At 33.2% G+C, this 12,853-nt stretch overlaps 1 long non-coding RNA gene across 1 annotated transcript; it reads right to left on the reverse strand.

Annotated features, from left to right (window-relative positions):
- Positions 1-10,764: 10,764 nt before the first annotated feature.
- LOC141621452 (uncharacterized) lies at positions 10,765-12,537 on the reverse strand. The gene is made up of 3 exons (XR_012532342.1): positions 12,387-12,537; positions 11,362-11,419; positions 10,765-10,941 (listed from the first exon to the last, which is right to left on the reverse strand). It is a non-coding gene; the product is annotated as an uncharacterized LOC141621452 (long non-coding RNA).
- Positions 12,538-12,853: the final 316 nt, after the last annotated feature.

Raw genomic sequence — 12,853 nt, forward strand, 5'->3', positions numbered from 1 at the left:
CTAAAATGATATTTAATTTGTTAAATATGCATTAAAATGTCTAATGACATGTTACATGTCACATGACCTACAATATTACATTTGACAAATTACAAAAATAAAATGGAAGTCCATTTTATGGTAAAGGGACCGATTTTATGCGTAGAGTGTTAGGGTTGTGTGTAGTTGATTATTTTATGGATTAAACATAATCATTACATCTATAACACCTAAACCTAGCCTATTATTTTGGTAAGACAAAAACCAAATGCTTTTCTCTTCCCCGTGCTCTAAAACCGGCCCCCTCTCCCCTTTAATAAGAGAATGAGTTCTCTTATGTTTTCACTCAATGCTTATGAGCAAAAATCCTCTCCTTCTCTCTACATAAAATAGTTTTATGCTTAAATTTGTTCTAGAAAATTCTAATATTACAAAACATTACTAGTGTAGTAATAATAATATTATTAGAATAAATTTAAGGTTACTAATTTCATTAGGGGTAGAATACGGTATTGATAAATCACTACCGTATTACAAAACCTTGTCAATTATAATTATCGATAAATCACTAATTTAGTTCACTTAAAAGAGATAGATAATAAATTGACAAGACCTTCACATTTTATAAAATTGAGACTTAGCCTTACCAAATAGTAAAAACTCATGAATCCCAATTTCATTAGGGGTAGAATACGGTATTGAAATACTATACCGGGGTGCTTTCTTTTTACGTTGGGTAAGTGGGGTAATAAAATGTTATTACATTTCGAAATTTGGTTGATCTCAACGGAAGTATTAGAGGGACCGTTGTCTCAATAGGTCTGGGCTAAAGATGAACTTAGTGTAATTTCATCAACCGAGAGTTTTAAGTGTAGAATCGGTTAAATGAGTTAACCTACCAAATTATATTAGTAAGGATGTAGAATATGAATTTGGGTCTTGGAATCGTTTTTATAATTGGGTGGAGGTCATTATATAAATGCTAAACTTGTTTAAAATATTTACTAGTCTTATTCACAATAAATGTTAATTTTTCCTTCATCTCATATTTTATAGTCAATTAATTTATCACAAGCATCCTCTAGCACGTCCGCACCACCTCTCACTACCGTTTCATGGCTTCAATCCTATATGGATCGTTGCAAACTCGAAAAGAATGGTTCAAATTTCACCGATTGGGATGCGCAACTTCGCTAGCCGCGGAAGGTGATGACAAGCTCAAATACCTTACCGAGGCTCCTCCCGCTACTCCTAATACTAGGTCAACAACCGCGGTTAGGGAGGCCTTTGAGACCTACCAAAAAGAATCCGCCGCGGTCAAGAATGTCCATGGAACCCGATCTTCGAAGGAGTGCCATGAAGATGAGCACCGCCTATGAAATCTATACTAAACTTGTGACCATATTTTCACAAGCTCCCAGGATTATTCAATATGAAGCGGCTTCCCAATTCTTTGACCTCAATATCAAAGAAGGACAAAAAATGAGTCCTCATGTGCTCAAAATGATTGAGTATGTTGAGACCCTCAAGTTGCAAGGGGTTGAGATCCCCGAGCAACTCGTGATTGACCGAGTGCTCCATTCCTTAAGCCGATTCAAGGGCTATGTTCAGTTTAGGGTAAACTATAACATGCAAAACTTGAAAACCGATCTCCATGAGTTGCACAAAATGCTTGTGCAAGCCGAAAGAGACATGGGGCTTAATGCAAGCACTAGCAAGGATGTGCTCAACATCAATGCAAAGAGTAAGGGAAAGTTTAAGAAAAGTGCTAACAAGGATAAGAAGCCCACACCCTACAAAGGTAAGGGGAAAGCTATTGAGAATAGCTCTTCCAAACCCAAAATGGGAGTCAAATCCGATGATAAGTGCCATTATTGTAATGGCATAGGCCATTGGAAGCGCAATTGCCCCAAATATTTGGAAGACATCAAAGCTGGACGTGTGACTCCAGTAGGTAATATTTCTTCCAAAAGTTTATGTTATTGATATTAATTTTCCAACTCAACTTTGTTTTAAGATACTAGTTGTGTTTCTCACCTATCTTATTGAATTTAGGGCATGAGAAGAAAGGAAAAGCTAAGCAAGCATAAGGAGGATTCCCAAAGGAAGTTAGAGTAGCCGCCGCATAGATGGAGACCTATGGACTTGGCTTGACGTTTTATTTTGATTATGTCTTCATAATAGTAGTTATGTTATGACATTATCTTAAAAACTTATTTTGTTTCCATGTTAGACGTGGAAGGTCCTTTTATTTTGCATCTCCGAACAAATATTGTATTTTGTTTTGAATGACTTGGCTTTCAACCCAAGTCATTTCGGTTTATGGCATTTTAAGTTTTAAGACATCTTTCCTCTTTCTCTATTAATATCTAACATGAAAAGAATAGACTCAAATCAATCGATCATATTGAAAGATGATGATTTGTTCAATATGGTTAAGACCTAAGTTATGAATTTGATGTTGGAGTATGTGTCCTCAACAATAGTGCGATCACATGTTTAAATCTCAAATTAAGAATACATAAGGGATAATTCATTTATATAGTCAACTGATCAACATTTATCAGTAATGATCAGCTTACTAGAGTTAGACATTACTGTCGTTTGATGGTGGTGATCGGTTGATCCCTTAAGGTCACACCTAAAGGATGATGCCCTTATCAGTAAAGTTAATTAATTGTATGTAGATACAAGTTAATTAACTCCTTAAATAAGAACAATTTATATTTATGAGAGGAAATATGTATCTTATTGTAATGTGATTAAATAAGATTCGATTTAGTGAATTAATATGTTAATTCACTAAATTATGTTGAGGTTTTTAAATGTTTCGAGGTAGAGGTAATTAGTTATTTATATTTACAAGAGGTTGTAAATTTAACTAACTAGCTATTATGGGACCCATTATATGTTGATATAATGGTAAAATATTACTCAATAAGTTGAGTGAATATATGTTTATTAATTTGTCACATAGTTGTTGTATGATCAAATTAATATTTAATTATGTAAGATAATTAAACATAAGACTTATAAGCATTTGTGGGACAAATATTATAAGACAAAAATGGACCATAATAAGAGCATAGGCACCGGTTTTTGGGAGGATATAGGACACTTGTCCTAAGTCTTCTATTTTGTCTAAAAAACTTATGACACAAACAACACTTGGCATGTTGCCTCTACCTTATAAGACACTATCAATAAAGCATTTGCATGTGGATTTTGAGAAGTGAAAAAATGCTCTTAGAAGGAGCATATGGCTGGACCCTTAGAGGGTGTGCAAGAACTTTTGTTGTTTTTATTTTTCTCTTACATATTCTCTAAAATGTCTATCATTTTATCACATGCAAAAACCTCTCTCTTATTCATAATTTTTCCTCTAAAAACTTGAGACGTTTGATCTAAATTGTTCAATGATATTACTAATATTATTAGTGTAATATACTCCCTCCATTCAACTCCACATTACAAGTTTCTCTTTTGTACACTATTCACAAGTGAACATTCAATGTCAATTTTCTCTCGATATATAAGTGAAAATATATTCATGTGAGATGTTATTTGATTCGTCTTTAAGAGCACATTAAGAATATCTAACTTTTATAATTTTTGCAAATACGTAGCTAAAGATATTTACCGTGTAAAACACGCATTGGCTAACGTGAAAAAGCAAACTTGTAATGTGGAGTTGAATGGAGGGAGTATGAGTATTAGTTAATCAATTTTAAGGTAGACTACTAAATAAATATCTAGTAAATATTATTTAGTAGTGATAAGGGCTAATCTTGGGTGCAATCAAGAGGAGGATCTCTACATTGGGATTCTGTAGGATCATCCTAATACTCATCATAGCTCAAGAACAAGTGAAGGTAAGAGACCTTACTTGTGCCCATAAATCCGAAAATTACAATGTAAGGGACATTGTTTTTCCTTATTAATCTCTTATTTTGTTATGCATGCACTAGATCTAAAGAACACAAATTAAGAAGTTAATTAGTTCACTATTAGAAGAGTCTAATAATAGGTATATGAACCTAACAATTGGTATCAGAGCATAGGATGTTGCATGCATAATCTGTTATTGTTTTTCCGAGTTAAAATGTTAACATATAAAACTAAAAATTTGTGATTTATTAGAGTAAGTCACGAAATCATGATGCATATTATATATTCTGGTCCTAAAATGTTTTTAGGTTATTTTTATGATTTATGGTAATTTATTGCTCATTTTAATGATTTTTAATGATTTTATTGCATTTTTATGAGTAAAATGGACTTTTATTCACTAAAAATAGTTAAATCTCACTACTGGCCATGATTTTTTAGTATGACCTCATATGAATATTTTATGTATTGCATGTAAAATTTCATATTAATGTGATTAATATTTCATGATTTATGATTTTTATGTGATAAAAATGGAATAAATGGAGGTTAAATGACTAAAAATGGCTAAACTTAGTTTCTAACCTTGAAACTTTTATATGACCTCACATGCATATTTTACAAATTGTGTGTAAAATCTCGTATTAATTTAATTAATATTGTATGATTTATGATTTTTATGAGATAAAAACGGATTACAAGGAGGTAAAATGGTTAAATATAGTTAAATTTCGAAATAAGCCATGAGATTTTAATATGTTGTCACATGCATGATTTACATACTATATGTAAATTTTGAAATGAAATGATTTTATTTAGCATGATTTATGGACTTTTAGTATAAAAATGGTAAAAATAGTGACTATTTTAGCATAAATGGCTACAAAGAATTACATGACATGAGAAAATTATTTTAGGTTTAATTAATATCCCACTTATCATATCTAAAGTTTTAAAATTGAGTGGATTAATTTTTGTATACTTTAGATGTTTTATGAGATAAAACCGATAAATTGCAACTATATTTTCTCAAAATTAATTCGAAAATTTTAACCATAATTTTTGATATTATGAGTGTCATGGAATTATTCCAGAATGTTCAAAAATTTAAAATTAAAATTTTGAAATTATTGAAATTTAATTTGGATTTATTTCATAAATGTTATGATTTTAAGGTCAAAATGAGCATAAAATTATGTCAAGTTGAATTAATGTCAAAAATTGAGTGATGACTAGTTTTTGAGTCCTAAGAGTGTTATGATAGTTAACTTGAGCTTAAATGTGATTTAAGTGTTAGTTTGTGGTTTTAAGAAGTTATTATCACGCATTTCCATAAAACCGGATTATATAATCGATATAAGTTAAATAGGGCGATTTGACACATAATTTGGCATGGTAGATACATATTATAATGCTGCATATTTCAATTGTTGAATGTCTTTTATTTATATAATTTTGAATTATGTAATTTTATCTTAGTATGGCCTTAGTTTTAATCGATATTACCCGTAACGAAAGGGAATATTGATTCGGTTGTAATTTAATGTGATCTCGTATCACTTTTATTTTTACTAGTTTTTCATATTACAAATGTATAATAGGAATAGCTTTGTATTTTTATTATTATTTGTAATTATGGAATTTCTTCAAGACGGTGCAATTCGGAAGGGCGTTCCGACGAAAACAGTGTTCTTGGGAGGCATGCCACTTGAAGATTCAAGGGACCAAAGGAGTTGGTTTCCGAATATATAATATATTATTTGATTTTCTATTTTAGGAAGGTCATACTAGGAATTTATTATTATTGCTTTGCATTTATTTTAATATGTTGCATGCATTGCCAAATCGCCATAACACATGCATTTTATTTCGAGTCATTGACCATGTCAATTATAATTATCGTAGTTCACCGCTTTAGTTCACTTAAAACGTAATAGATAATAAATTGACAAGACCTCTCACTAAATAATAATTGAGAATTAGCCTTACCAAATAGTAGAAACCATGAGTCCCAATTTCATAAGGAAGTAGGCTCGGCTCACTGGGGTGCTAAACTTGTTACGTTGGGTAAGTGGGTGGTAAGTTGTTACTACATCGAAATTTGGATTGAGCTCAACGGAAGTATTCGTGACCGTAGTCGCATGTGTTCCGGGCTAAAGATAAATATTAAAGTAATTTTTATCGACCAAGAGTTCTAGAAGTAGAATCGATTAAAGAGTTAATCCACCGAGTTATATTGATAAGGGATGAATCGGCTCACCGTGCCCGAATTGATATGAACTTGGATCTCGGGATCATTTATAATAGTTGGGTAGAGGTCACTATATAAATGCTAAAAACATGTTTAAAATGTTTACAAGTATTATTAAAACGATATATGTTTATTATTTCCTTCATTTCCGTTTTTGTAGTTATTTATACGCAATGGATTCATCTAATACTCTTACACCAATCACCATTAATTCATGGCTCCAATCATTCAATGAAAAGTGCTCCGAGTATGACAATGATACGATTAGAGAATTACGCATTGGCATTGGTCAGGATGGAAATCTTTGCTACTTTACCACTTCCACACCTCCCACTACCATATTAATGCCCACCACTTTGGTAAGAAAATCTTGCGAAGAAATTCTCACTAATCCCAAGACATCCTTGTTTGTAGAAACAAGGAGAAATATGAAATTCAGTGGGAGTTGAAGCAAGAATGTTCTTGCAACTGAAAGGAGTAATGATATTATTAAAGGAAAGGCAAAGATGGGTAAGAAACCCAAACCTGATAATGAATTAGAAATGGATAGTGAGACTACCACAACCAAAACCAAAAAGGGTGCCCAATCTTACGAAGAATGTCATTATTGTAATGTCATCAGCCATTGGAAGCGAAATTGCCCCAAGTATTTGGGAGATATCAAAGCTGGACTTGTCATTCCAGTTAGGGTTAAGGAGTGTGAAAGCACTTAGCAAGGTAAACATGGATCTCCAATTCGCAAATGGAACTAGAGTAGCCGCCATTTCAAAGGGAACCCATGTGATTGCCTTAGCTAAGTGATTTTAAATTGCATCTACATATGTGGTGATTATGTACCCATTTTGTCTAAAACATTATTTCCATTTATATGTTAGACATGGAAGGATTTTTTTCTTTCGCCATCAAAAACAATCGTTGTATTTTGTTTGAAAATTGACATGGCTGGGAGCCAAGTCACTTCTCTTAATGATATTCATGTTTTAGACACTTCCAACTCAACTAAATATATCTATAACATACAAACCAAAAGACTAATAACTAGTGATCCAAATGATTTGTACATTTGGTTTTTTTCGATTAGGTCACATAAATGAGAAATGCATTAAAGGGTTAGTGTCGACTAGATTTAATGGACCATTTGATTTACAATCATATGGCATATACGAATCTTGTCTCCTTTGCAAAATGATTCGTACTCCCTTTAGTGGTAAGGGGACACAAGCAAGTGATTTGTTTGGACTAATACATGCCAATATATGTGTTCCAATGAGCATCACCGGAAGGGGAATTTATGACTACTTCGTCACTTTTACCGATGATTTAAGTAGATATGGGTATGTTAACTTAATCAAATATAAAGTGAAGAATTTGAGAAATTTAAAGAATTTCTAAATGACGTAGAGAACCAATTGAACAAAGTACTAAAGCATTACGATCCGATCATAATGGCAAAGATCTAAGTAATGAATTTGATTTATTATATATGGATTATGACCTAGTGTCACTACCCATAAGATCAAACTAATATGAGTCGGTTTGAGTTATCGAACTCAATTTTGGGAATTTGCAATCCAAAACGGACACGTTATTAAAAACGAATGGTCAACCAGGAGATACCTGAAATAGAGAGTCTATTTAACAAATGACATGGCTCAGACTCGCATATGACATGAATCAAGCTGCCATAATAGAGCTGGTCTTTTATGTGCTAACACGTCAGTCTAGACAAACTTCCAATTACTTCACCATATATGTTTGTAACTCACAAAGCTATCTCTTAAGAAGATAGATGTATTTTTAAGAGATAGAGTGGGAGTAGATTAGATCGTCACAAACATGACTTATAGTTATTGTGTTACTTTTTGAAATTAATGGAACTATAATCTATAATGATAGAGTGGGAGAATACCACACATGTCTTATTGTTAATATGTTTCTTTTCGAAAGTAATGGTATTATGACCTTGTCCCTAATCAACCTTGTTGCATACGAGCCATAACATTACAATCCAAAAATTGTTACTCAAGAGTAGATTTACTTTAAGGCGAGGGTCTCTTTCACTACTACAGATACAGGCTATAACAACGGCTAAAAACCGTTGTTATATAAAATAGCGGACGTTGTTAAAGCGTCCGTTATAAAAGGTTTTAACAACGGTTGGTTTTCTTAAGCAACCCGTTGTTAAAACTATTAACAACGGTTTTAAGTATCAAAACCCGTTGTGGAAAGTGTGACTCAATTTTGGTGGGAAAGTTATAACAACGGTTAATTTACAAAGAACCGTCGTTATAACTAAAGACAACGGGTTGTATCTACATAACCGTTGTTGTTTGTTTTTACAAAATAAAAAAAAATTAAATTAAATATTACTAGATGCATGCATAATTACGGGGCCCGTTATAATTCCGATGCATGCATTATTACTGCCATCCCTGTATACTGTGCATATGAATGGACAATATATGGAATGAGAAGGGTTTACATTAGATTTGAAGCAGGGAGATATGATGATTATGGCACAACTTCCTAAACATGCATATATTATATTAATTAAAAAACAACTCAAAGGACACATTACTTAGTATAAATACATACATTATCTCAACCACCATTCCATTATCTCACTATCTTCAAACCCTAACTGCTAAAACAATCTCCAACCCCTAATTAATCTTTCAAACAACTCCAAAGTTCATCAACAAAATAAACGATTACATCCTTAAAACTCTTACTATGACCGAGAACAACAATGACTTCATCCGCCGGTTGTTCCACATCGAGGACAGTTTTAGGAGCTATCTTGTGGATGCTCAAGCCGCACTCAAGGACGCCAAAAGAAATGGCTTGACAGAGCGTGATTGTTGCGGCTGACTATATGACGATATAGCAAGCTCACGAACGAAACCTCCAAATAGCTAAGGAGGAGAGGAGGGATATCATAGAAGAGAATAAGACTCTCTATGAAAATATAAGAATTGCATTTTTAGAAATGTAATTCTTTTTTTAATTATATATATATATATATATATATATATATATATATATATATATATATATATATATATATATATATATATATATATATATATATATATATATATATATATATATTAATGAATTATTAATTAAGTTTATCATGCATTCTCTCTATCATCTTGCTTCTTCTTTGTTTTATTTTATTTAATTTGTTTTACGAGCTAATTAGGCGAATAATAACATAATAATGATCGATAAAAACCCATCATATATACATGCAAATGAAATAATTAAAAAAAGAAAACAATGACGATGAAAGACGATGAAACCAACAGTGACGGCGAGATTTACCTGATAATTAGAGAAAGTAAGAGACGATGAAACCAACAGTGACGGCGAGATGATAAAGCGACGATGAGAAAGAGAGAAAGAGAAAAAGAGACGATGAGAAAGTGTGTTTGCTGTGTTTGTGTTTGTGTTTGTGTTTGTCTGTGTTTGTGTTTGTGTTAGGTTATGTATGTGTTTTGTGGTAGAAATGATCCGTGTTTGTGTGGTTTATAGTATTGAAAGTATTGACAACGGTTGTTCAACAACAACCGTTGTTAAATAAGTTTTAACAACGGTTGTAAATCAACAAGCGTTGTCAAATAAGTATTAACAACGGGTTTAAAAATACCCGTTGTGATTACTTTTCACTAACTTTGCGCCAATTTTGCGCCAAATTATTAACAACGGTTGTGCAAATTTAACCCGTTGTTAAAACTTATAACAACGGTTATATAAACATACCCGTTGTAATTAAGTTTAGTAAAAATCGCGCCATACATTCTACAACGTCTATTGTGATTTTCGTGCATAAACGTTGTTAAAGGGGCGTTGTAGTTGCCTGGATTTGTAGTAGTGTTTAAAATAAATAGAGCTTTAGAGTACCTAAATGCATAGATTGACATGAAGATGTTGATCAAGATAAATTATGTTAGGAATCGCCACATTTCATTTTGATGAAGAATGGCAAATGATATTAAAAATTCGCTTTTCTAAAATGGGAATTTAGAGAAGGATGTGTATGGAGCACAAAACCTTAGATAAAGATCTAAGAATCCTAACGTATTATGCATAGCTTCTTAAGTGATCCTAGAATGGTCTTAAGCAAGCATCAAAGGATTATACTTTTCGTTCATGTGATAATTGAGAATGGTTTCATTCACATGATTGAAGAATCATGATTATACATGAAGTTAAGTGGGAGCAAGAATTATTTTTCCATGTCTTATATGTTGATAACATATTACTTATTGAGAATAAAGTACCAATGCTCTCTTTTGTGAAAGAGTGATTGGAGACTAGGGAAAGGTGCGATATATTCTAGATTTCTGAATCTATGTGAGAGAATATTGGCATAGAGTTGAGAGTCTTATGTTGATAAGATCTTTCATATCTGTTTAACATCAACAAGGTTGAATAGGTTATTCATGTTGATGAAAGTGGAATTACTATGATGGAGTCATAGTCGTTCACTGAACCTATTAAGTTGTAACACCCCCATTTATTTAGGAGCCTTTAGCAAGACATTCCCAATAAATAGGACTGTTACCATCTCGGTTGCCCGAGGTAAATGATACAAATTAAAACAAACCAAAGTACTTTAATAACTTTAACTGAAATAATGGTTTTATTACATTACCAACCGATTAAATTTAAACCTTAACATTACAATATACTACGCAGCGGAAATTACATAAATAAAGTTGTATAAGTCAACTAAGTGATCTAGACAGCAACTATGGTCCAAGTCGAGCTCACATCCCAATGCTCCCAAGTCAGCTAATCTTTAGTACCTGTCAAATCTGCTCCCCATTATGGTTCATCACAGGTGTTCACGAATACACTGTCAACCACGAGGTTGAGTAGGATAATCACACAACATTAAATATACAAACTAACAGATGTAAACACGTGGAATAAATACCACTACCAATTCCCATCATAACCACACTAGTCGTCTCGGTCCGTGACCGAGGTTCCACCACACCGTCGTCCCGCCAACTACTGGCCCGGGGATAAGCACAAATGACGTCCCAGTCCGAGACTGAGGATAATCTCATAACTCATTGTCGTCCCAGTCCGAGACTGAGGATAATCAATAAAATAACATGCCAATATAAATATTGTCATCCAATAAAAAAAACATCCAACTATAATTGAGTAATAATAATTACGCATCCATTCAATTCCACAAAACAAAACGAGTTGAGTAGTTATCCTACCTTTTAGCAAATCCGCGCACACAAGCCAATTAGTAACAATCTTCTACACAGCCGAAATCTACAATTATAATTATAATACATATTAATTAGTAACTATACTAACTGACTCATTACTTAATCTAATTAACTTATGCCAAATTACCTATTTAATTATTTTATTAACTATATAATAAACACTCACTTTAACTCATTTAATTACTCACCCATATACTTTTATATGTCTAAATGCAAGAACACCAACAATCATAGTATCATCATCATCATATGATGACATTCACTAACTCATTAACAGTAACCAATTCACAAACTACTCGTAGTCTCGTACCACGCCCAACCATCCTACATCATACACTATTTAATTACACGCTCGTCACCACCACGACATTCCTTACCCGACTCACCCAAACACACACAACCACCAGTCCACCACGGCTAAACCCGACTAACACCCGACACCCAAACCACACTACACACGAACTCAAACCTAGACCACAACTACAACGCGTGAACCAAAACAGGGAAGTGACGGTCTCGGCGCAACAACCATAAAACAACTCGCAAGCACTACCCAATCACTCCTTATACTTAACTTTAGACATGGTACAAAATTCGGAAACCAACCCGCTGAATAGGACATGTAAAACAGCCCCAAAAGTTCGTCGGAGCGGCTTCAAAACAGAGTACTACGGCATCTTCTGTCCAGCACCCGTAACGACTCTTAAACAACCTTAAAACACCATAAAACTCCCCTTAACCACGCTCCAACAACCTCCCCTAGTCGACCACCCCGAGACTCCTCAGATCCGATGCAAAACCGAGTATGAGCGGACTATTCTCCAGTTTTAAAAGCAACGATTAACAACCACTGTCCTCATCGTAGACAACTCGATGAACCTTTTATCAATGACCAAGAACGACCCTATAATCATGCTACTCACTTTCTATGTAACGTTTCTCAAACCCGACATTGAAACGATTTACTAACCATTAACTAACGTATTAAACGAAGATGAGTTATTACGTACCTTGTTAACTAGTGAAGACACTTGAGATTGTGAAGGTGATTAAGACGGGGGCGCACAACGCGAGAGATCTCAGCTGTCTCGGTCTGGTCGTTCTCTTGTCCTCGCCGTTCGCGGTCTCACTCTCTCTGCCTCTCTTTTCTTTTCTTTGTTTTTGGGTATGACTACAATACGGAAAGAAGGGAGTTTTTTTTTTATATATATATGTATGTTGCTAGGTTATAGTAATAATAATATTTAATTAGTGTTGGCCAAGGTAGTTAATATTATAATAGTAATATCAATATAATTAATTAATATTATTTTTACCTTTACTCTTATGAGTATTGTTACCATTATTATTCCGTCTCACTGCTATACAACTGCATAGTACCATTTTATTATTTAACCCGATACTATTCCCGAGTAATAATTTTATTAAGATATTTTCTAAAATAATTATTAATTAAGCTATCAAAGTACGGGGTATT

The sequence above is a fragment of the Silene latifolia genome, chromosome X (assembly GCF_048544455.1).
Source record: "Silene latifolia isolate original U9 population chromosome X, ASM4854445v1, whole genome shotgun sequence".
Lineage (NCBI taxonomy): Eukaryota > Viridiplantae > Streptophyta > Magnoliopsida > Caryophyllales > Caryophyllaceae > Silene > Silene latifolia.